General features: G+C 38.4%; 1 pseudogene; it reads right to left on the bottom strand.

Annotated features, from left to right (window-relative positions):
• Window positions 1-9,131: 9,131 nt before the first annotated feature.
• On the bottom strand, window positions 9,132-9,231 carry LOC122123473 (annotated as a pseudogene).
• Window positions 9,232-9,449: the final 218 nt, after the last annotated feature.

Raw genomic sequence — 9,449 nt, forward strand, 5'->3', positions numbered from 1 at the left:
TGGTTTAAACAAATGTGGGGTAGGAATAGAAGCAGAATCATATAATGCTCTAAGCTGGGGCCACATACTCTTATGCACCAGCTGTAAATAGTCAAGCTTACACAGAAATTTAGTATCATCCAAATTAGCAAGCAATTAAAGACAAGCCAATAGGGTGAATTTCTTATTCTAAACAAGGCAAAAGGAAGGAGCGATACCCAGTCTGCACCAGTCTCCAAGGCCAATTTAATTAAGGTCTCTTTTAGAGTCCGATTCTTACCTGCCCTGAACTCTGGGATCTATAAGAACAGTGCAATTTCCAATCCATCCCAAATGCCACGGCTATTTGCTGACTTACTTTTGAGATAAAGGCCGGTCCATTGTCTGATCCATTGGGGGATGGGAAGCCATACCTGGGTAGAATTTCTTCCAGGATCTCCTTAGCCACGACGTTTGTGGTCTCATGCTTTGTTGGGTAGGCTTCAACCCATACTGAAAAGGTGTCTACAAAAACTAGCAAATTTTTATATCCAAATTTTCCAGTTTTAATTTCTGTGAAGTCTACTTCCCAATACACACCTGGCCTAACTCCATGGAGGCGAGCTCCTTTTGTAACCGGCTGACTGGGGGCATTAGTGAGCTGACAGGCTTTACAATTTTTAACAATGTCCTCAATGAGTTGGTTCCCTTGCCTAATTTTTACTTCTGAGTGTCGGAGCAAGTCCTGCATTCTTCAGGTTCCCATGTGAGAGACCCGATGGATTCTCTTAAGAATCCCCTTGGCCAATCATTGTGGCAAGGTAAGTTTCCCTTCACAGTTTTCCACCAGTCATTATTTCCTTCTCTGCCCGGGGGTTTATAGGCCTTGGGAATTTTCTTTATCCACTCCAAGTCTTCTTGGGAATACTGAGGCTCAGGAGGCAAAGCTCGTGGCCCTGGGTCTACTAGAGTCAGTACTTCCGCTCTGGGCTGGAGGGCTGCCTCCTTAGCTGCCTGATCAGCCAAATTATTTCCTTTGGTTATTGAATCAGTTCCATTTTGATAGCCAAGGCAGTGCATAATGGCAATATTTGCTGTTTCCCATAAGGCCCAGATGAGGCTTAAAATTTCTTGTTTGTTTTTAATAGTCTTTCCCTCAGCTGTCAGCAGCCCCCTCTCTAGGTAAATGGCTCCATGGACATGCACGGTGGCAAAAGCATACCGACTGTCTGTGTAAATGTTTAGTCTCTTCCTTTTTCCCATTTGTAGGGCTTTTTTTACTGCCACTAGCTCTGCTCTTTGTGTAGATGTTCCCTGGTGGAGTACTTCTACCCACACTATCACAGTGTCCATGGTGACTTTTGGGCCCTCATACCTTTTTCCATCTCAAATGAAACTGCTGCCATCTGTGAACCTGGTATGCTCAGCATGTAATAGTGGCGAGTCCAACAAATCTGTCATCTTTTCCTTGGCCTGGTTTCTCTTTTCATGCTCCATTTTACGTTCTCTGTCCTTCCTTTCCTGACTTTGCTCCTCTGTTTCTCTTATTGTAAACCTTTTCTGCCACGTCTACTAGATCCCTAATAGACTTTTCACCAAGGCTGTCTAGAGCCTGCAACTTTATGTCTGGTGCAGTTTGATTTATATAGGCAAACATAATGATCTGTGTTGACCCCTGGGTCTCAAGTTCATATGGGGTATATTGATTAAAAGCTTCCATGAGACGCTCAAGATATGCTGTTGGACTTTCATTTATTCCCTGTCTTACATCATAAACCTTGGCCATATTAGTAGGTCAGCAAGCCACCGCTTTGAGACCTGCCAACAGAGCCTGGTGGTAGAAGAGGAGTGACTCCCTACCTTCAACTATATTTTAGTCCCATTTTGGTCGGATCTCAGGAAAATAGGCAGTGATCAGGGCAGGATCGGTGATGGGTGCTCCTGTGGGGCCACGGATATGTTTCTGGCCCGTCTCTCAGATACAGTCTCTCTCTTCAGTGGTAAAAAGAACCTGTAAAAGCTGACTGCAATCATCCCAAGTGGGCTGATGAGTAAAGAGAATAGTTTCAAGCAAACGAATTAAATCCTGGGGTTTCTCAGAAAAGGGGGCATTTTGGATGTGCCAATTTTATAGATGACTGGTAGAAAATGGACACTATTGGGTTGCTGTTGACCATCCACATCCACAGTACCTACGGCATGTAAGGAAAAAACAGCTGCATTAGATGGGGGGTTGATCTTACTGCGGCGTCGAGTGACTGGCCCCTCAGAAACTTTAAGGGCAGTTGCCAAGTGTTCTATAGCTCCTTCCTCCTCTTGGTCATTCTCAGGTTCTGCAAAAGGAACCTGGGAAGGGGAGCATGGGTGAGGAAACATTTCTTCTTCCAAGTTATCTCCCTGAAAAAACAGTGGGTACACTTTCTTTTCCTCTTTCTTAGTTTCTTTTTGTAAGTCGAGGAGGCTAGATGGAGTGTTGCCCATGGTTTCCAGTCCTGTCAGTCATAAAGTACAAAAGACAATAAACAGTACAAACAAAACACATGCAAGCCTGACAGTTACAAAAAAAAAAAAAAGCTTACAAAGTAGAGATCTCCCAAGATGGTCTGCTGACTCCTGTCATGGTGGGGTTCCATACCCATGCCCCACAGCAGAAGGAGTAGAACCACAGTGGGCGAGTTGGGCCTCGGTTAGGAGGGTCTCTTGGTCAGTTCAGGCCCCAAACCAAACCAACCATTGCCCCACAATTCACACGCCGAGATTCCAAGGCCCCCCCCCGCCCCACAACGGGGTTCCAAGGACCACACCCCACACGGTGGGGTTCCAAGGACCCCTGCTCCACACAGCAGGGTTCCCCCTCCCCACAAGAGGAGGATCTGCGACGTCTCTCAGTTCCTCCAGGGTTGTCGTGCAAGTGGGTCCACTTTGAAACCCCTTTACAAATTTGAGGGGATATCCTCACAAGGGAAAATGAAAGTAAAACAGACAAACGAGAGGACAAGACAAATTAACAAAGACAACGCTGTTTTACCTTTGGAGTATGAGGTCTCGGGGGTCTTTGGGGAGTATCTCAGACGAACCCCACTAATATGTTATGCCATGGTTGCAGGACCCCCTAATAGCAAAAAGACCACCGAGAGTCAGACTCTACAGCTTTTTATTTAAACGGGCTGCAGCTTGGGCCTCGTCCTACACTCTGACACAGTGGAGCCTAGGAGGAGAGCCCTGACCAAAGGATTTGCACGTCTTATAAAGGCACACAATCAACCAGGTATTTGGATTACCACCACGTGTTGCTTTGCTAGACAGAAACAAGCAACAAGTGGTCACTGCCTCAAACTTTAACCTTTCATCCCTTCAGGAGTATTTTAACTGCCACTTCCATGTGTGTGAGGTGTGGATGGCCAGCTTCACTTGTCCATTGGTATCATGGTCGATGAGCTCTTTCATCTGGTATTGATTGATGATCGCTTCATCCAAGAATATGGAGAATGATTCTTTGTATTCTTCCATCCTTCTGCTATGATGGCAGGTAGCAAGTCTACCTAAAATTAACTAAATAAAATAATGGAAACCCAGAAAAAATAAAAAGAAATACCAAAACCAAACGACAACTCACCCCCCCCCCCAAAATCAGAAAAATAATGAATTTTGTTTGAGTCAGTCCAGCGTGTCACCAATCAAGAGCTCCTAGATGTGTAAACTGACATAGGTTGGAGCACAGTGGCTTCCTATATACATCGCATGACCTCTCAAAACGGAGCTATCACAGCCCATCATAGTGACATATATGACTTAGGCTTGTGATTACCTCAGGATAAGAATATAAGAGCAGTGAAGCATAGAGGACAGACAGAATTTTAACTAGCTACTCATAGGCTGAATCAGCTTAGGTAGTTACTCAAGAGGCTGAGATCTGAAGGCCACTGTTCAAAGCTAGTCAAATCATGAAAATACATGCGATTATCTCCAAAAAAACAGAAGTAGAACAGTGGCTCAAGTGGTAGACCACTACCTTTGGGCAAAGAAGCTTAGGAATAATGCCTACGCAATATCAAGCCTCAAGAATAATGAATGTATGCATGAGCACATGCACATGTGTGTGCGCGTACTCGCACGAGCCTGCACACACACACAAATGAATATTTCAATGTGAAGTTCTTTAATTTTAACCTTGCTGTACTTTATTTCCCTGTATTAGTTTACAAATTAACAAAATCAGCTAAGCACCTATTTACATACAACTCATGTTTCTCTAAAGTCTACTCTCGCTTTGGAAGCCTGCTTTTATTTGACCCAAAAGTAAATTATTCAGGAAGTCAATTTGTCTCTCTCAAGTCTGTTGTATTAGATGATTTTTAGGTTCCTCCTAGGAATATGATTTTGTGTAATCCTGCATCAAGCAGCTATTTCTTTCACGAGAAGGGAAGACCCTGTCAAACAATAATAGGTTTTTCTCCTCCTGGCGAGCATCTGTAGTTTTACTAACTTCATAAAATTCATGATCTGTCTGTGTATGCCAAAGACTGCTGTGCAAATAAAAAGACCCTTCTCAAAACTTAGCATTTGTATACTATTCATAGGTATGAGGTGTTTAAATATTACTGAAATTTCTTTGGAATAAATAATATTCATCTTGACTATCTTGAGAAAGAAGAATTGGTTTCTCAGCACTTTAGGTAAGAACATGAGTGAAAGAAACAAAAGGAAAAGTGAAGAACAATAATCCATATATTCAAATGAAACAAAACAACCCAAGAAAACATAAATTAATTCAGTACTGAAGAACCTGCACAAAATGCAAATATAAAAAAAAAACTATGACAACCTTATGAATATCCTGACTACATGGGAGTGAACTGTTGTAAGGATAGTGCTTAAAGCCCAGACTGGACAGAAAGATCTGTACACAATGCCATGCACCTGTTATTTTAAATTCCAGGAAGAATAACATAAAGTGTACTGAGCCCAAAATCAGATACAAGTAGGAAGCCAGATTCTATCTGAAAAATAATCAGAATAATTTAAGTCTGAGGACATGACAAAGTGGTAAGAACAACCATTTTGGGGGCACAAGACACTCAATTCAAACTCTAATATTATGGGTATTAAAGAAAAAACTATGATTTTAAATAATTGTAAGATTTGAGTATTTGAGTGGAGAAAAATCCATGAGAGAGATAGAAAGAACCCACATTGCAATACTTTCTACTTAAGTGATAATGTTATGTGGTACTTCAGACAAAACAGTTACCTTGCAAATGAGTATGGATGTGCACTTGGGTGATGGAAATACTCTACTTACACAGGGGTAAATTAAATAGATTTTTTGGGGTAGATTGTACTTCTTGAACTAAGAGCCTAGGTGATGTCCCTGAGCTTTTTCTCTCAAGGCTACCACTCTACCACTTTCATCCACAGTTCCAATTCTGATTTTCTGTTGGTTGTTTGGAGATAAGAGGATCATGGACTTTCCTGCCCAGGATGGCTTCAAACCACAATCGTCAGATCTCAGCCTCCTGAGTAACCAGGATTCCAGCCATGAGCCATCAATGATTTTAATAATTTAGTAAATTGTACAGTTACAGAAGTTATAAATTATCTTTATAACCTGTGTAATATATGGGTGTATGTATATATCAATGCATACGGATAGAAATATTTTAGCATATTTTTGTATCTACAATAGATTTGTGAAATCATCCTACATTATAAAATAAAATGGTAGCCTGGTGCCGTTGGCTCATGCCTGTAATCCTAGCTACTCAGGAGGCTGAGATCAGAAGATTGCAAGTCAAAGCAGACAGAAAAGGAAGTCTGAGAGATTCTTATCTCCAATAAACCACTCAAAAACCGGAAGTGGCACCGTGGCCCAAGTGGTAGAGTGCTCGCCTTGAGCTGAAGAGCTGAGGGAAAGCACCCAGATCCAAGTTCAAGCCCCACGACAGATGAAAAATAAATAAATAAAAATAAAATAAAATGGAAACAAAAGTTAATAAGGAGCAAAACAAAGGGAATTGTCACACGTTTCTTGTTGTTGAATGTAATATGAATTGTGAGAATCAGTTTGGCAAAATCATCTGTATTTGAACAAAATGGGTAATAGCTATTAAATCCAATTAATCTATTTACCCATATTGTGCATCCTCACACATGAGTGTCAAAATCAAACCACAGTTTCTGCCTTTGTATTTAACTCACCTGTTATAAGTTAGAGGATAGATGAAGTAATCAAATAAAGATTAAAATAATAGTAAGTGAGGCTATGAGTTAGAGCTGAAAATGATTTTAAATATGATAATAGCTAATTAAATTGCATATTTCTTACCTTTACACTATTGTCATGTCCCTCATTCCCACATTAGAAAAGTACATAGAAGTTTCTCACTAAATAATATGTACAATTATGAAAAAAAGTATTGAAAAAATATGGGCACCGTGTGGTTTTAGCTTATTGTGACCTGTAGGGGGTAGTGTGTTTTTGAGGATTTGCAATACGTTCTAATGGAGATGAAGAGAGGGATGTGCTTATTCTGGAAAACTGGCTAGAAGATTGTTCCCAGAAAGATAGTGATGAATTCTTCCAAAAGGTTACAGTAAAATCACTTTCACGACCATGTTCACTGCTGCACTATTCACCGTAGAAAACTTATGGAAACAGCCCAGATGCCCTTTGGCAGAAGGATGGTTAGAGAAAGTGTGGCACATATATACAATTGTATTGCACCCATCCATTATGAAGATTGTTACATTATTTGCAAAGAAATGGATAGATCTAAAAATATGTTAAGTAAACTAAGTCAGAGACACACACACAAAGGATCCATGCTCTGTCTCATATTTGGAAGATAGAACTTTATACAAGTTTTCACAGCAATATTAACCAAAGCATGCTATTTGCAGAGGAGAATTTAAAAGGTGTATTTGCTTATAAAATTGAATTTTTAATCCAACAAAATGAATACCAGGAAACTATCACTTAAGTTATGAGGAAAATTCAAAGGGAAGGATTAAAAAGAGTTATGGAGTAAGAGAGTGAAGGCATAATATTCAATACAGATAGTATGAAAGTAGAAAAAATTAAACTGGGGTGAGATTTGGAAGGGTGTGGGGAAGTTATGTAAAGATCCATTGTACATAAAAACTGATTTGTGGAATGGAAATTCCCTTGTACAATTATTTAAGATAATAAAAATATAATTAAAAACAATGGAGACACTTTTTCTTAAACTGTGTTCTCTTAAACCATGAGTCAATATAATAGTTTCCTCCTTAGAAATGTTCTTTGCAGGTATTTTCCTCACAGTAACGGAAAAGTGATCAATGCAATGTATATCAATACATAACTTTGCACATCATAAAGAGACACATTATAAATTCTATTTCCATCTCTTTTAAAAATAAAATTGTTTGCTCTATAAATTGATCAGAGGCATGGATATTGTGGCTAGTTAGTGCATTACACATGTCTCTCTCTTCCTCTCTCTCTTTCAAGGTTCTCATAGATAATATGATTGCTCCATAATTATCCTAATTTATTTTACTTTTATATTTTTGGTTGCATCATTTCACTTTCTGCTCTGCCATTTCTCAAATCATTTACATACAAGGTATTATTTCCTATTTTCTCATTCCTAGAATAAGCTGCACATGAAGACACCACTGGTCCTCATTTTCAGTCTGTACCTTTTAATACGGAGGAAAATCTTTCCTCTGCTTTCTATCAATTCTCTACTCTCCAGTTAGAATATTTAGAATAGTAAAAATGGAAAAAGAGAAAACAAATCATGGTGAAAAAAAAGATGCAGAAAATTCACCAGTTTTTTCTGACTAGTTCAACCAATGTGAACTATTGGGGAAATACATGGACACCTCATTCCAACTGGTACTCAAAGTCTCTGGTTAGGCAATTCTGATGAAGACAAGGAACAAGATGAAAAAGTGAGGAATGGTATCATTTGCAAAAAAAAAAAAAAATGGAGAAGGATCCAAGCAAATTTCTTCTTTGGGCTGCCTAAATTAATCGGCTTGCTACAGTGTGGAGAAATCTTTCCAAAAAGGCCACTCGTGTGAATTCTAGGGATGAAGATGAGTATACCGCTTTTCATCAGGAAGCCTACAGTTGACACTGAGACATTGTCCATGAGTTGGTGGCTCGAGGCAGATATTCATGCAATAACTGTGAATGGCTGGACACACCTGCACAGTGCTTATACGTGGAATAATACCAGTGTGGCTTCTTTATTACTTCATCATGATGCAGATACCAGTGTCTAAACTAAAGGCCTCTTGACCCCCTTGCATCTTGCTGCTGGGAATAGAAACAGCAAAGATACGTTTGATCTCCTTCTGTTGAACCATTATATTAAACCAGGTCTGAAGAACAACTTGGAAGAAACTGCATTTGATACTGCCAAAAGATAAGTATGTATGACTACCTCTTTGAAGTTGTGAAAGGCTGTACAAATTGTTCTCCTACGTCTTAATGATTTGGTTAAGTTACTTAAATTTCAAAAATGCCAGTCCATCTTTTGTCTCTGTACAAAATATTTTCACAATACAAAGCAACAGCAATATCTTACTTTAAAAATTCATGGATTCCATGGTATTCTTCCAAATGAATTGCCAGACTTTGATTTCAAAATATATTCAAGAGTTGTTTGTGTACATCTATAATGATTTCTGTAGAGCTTGTGATTTTTTAAATCAGAAATAATTTTAATGTATCTGTTGAAATGAGTAGTACAGAAACTAAAGATATTTCTGGTGCTTGTCTGAAGAAAGTATATTTTAACATATTCTGTATTTTGTTTGTAAGATGTCCATAATCTATTTCATTCTTTCCTAGATATAATACTTTGAATACTACATTGTTATATATTATATATATTCATTAATAAATGTGTCCTTACAGATTGCATTCCATATAAAAACAGTTTAAGATTCTTTTTTCTCCTAGGTCCTTATAGTATTTTATTTCTTTGGAATAAAATTAAAATGTTATCTAATTTCAAAGTTTTGTAAAGTTATGCTATGTAAAGACCTTTCTAAGGTGAAGATGTAATACACTGATGCCAAACTAACTTTTAATTATATGAATCGCATGTGTTGTTACACTTGTATTTTTGTAATCAACTTTTTAATAACTGTTTTTCATTTCTTGCATCTGAAGAATGAAAAATATGGAATACTTCGCATATTTTCAGATCATCCCTGTCCAAGTGGCATGTTAATCTCTATATTGTTGTAATTTATGTATACGTGCTGCCGAAGCATGTAGTATCCTGTAAATTTAAGTAGTTAATGATGCAGTCTCTATACAGGCATATATCCTTGGTTGTCTATTTGTAACAAGAAAACCTTATTGTTACTAACAATGCTATTGATCTTATTTCTCTGAAATTCTGTGTATAGTGGAAAAAACATATTGTTCGGTAGATAGCTCACACTTGCATTTTTTTGCCAATGACTATTTTAAGTCTTTTTCATTTTAA

The sequence above is a fragment of the Dipodomys spectabilis genome, unplaced genomic scaffold (genome assembly GCF_019054845.1).
Source record: "Dipodomys spectabilis isolate Male_0828 unplaced genomic scaffold, ASM1905484v1 ptg000228l, whole genome shotgun sequence".
NCBI classification, from domain to species: Eukaryota; Metazoa; Chordata; class Mammalia; order Rodentia; family Heteromyidae; genus Dipodomys; species Dipodomys spectabilis.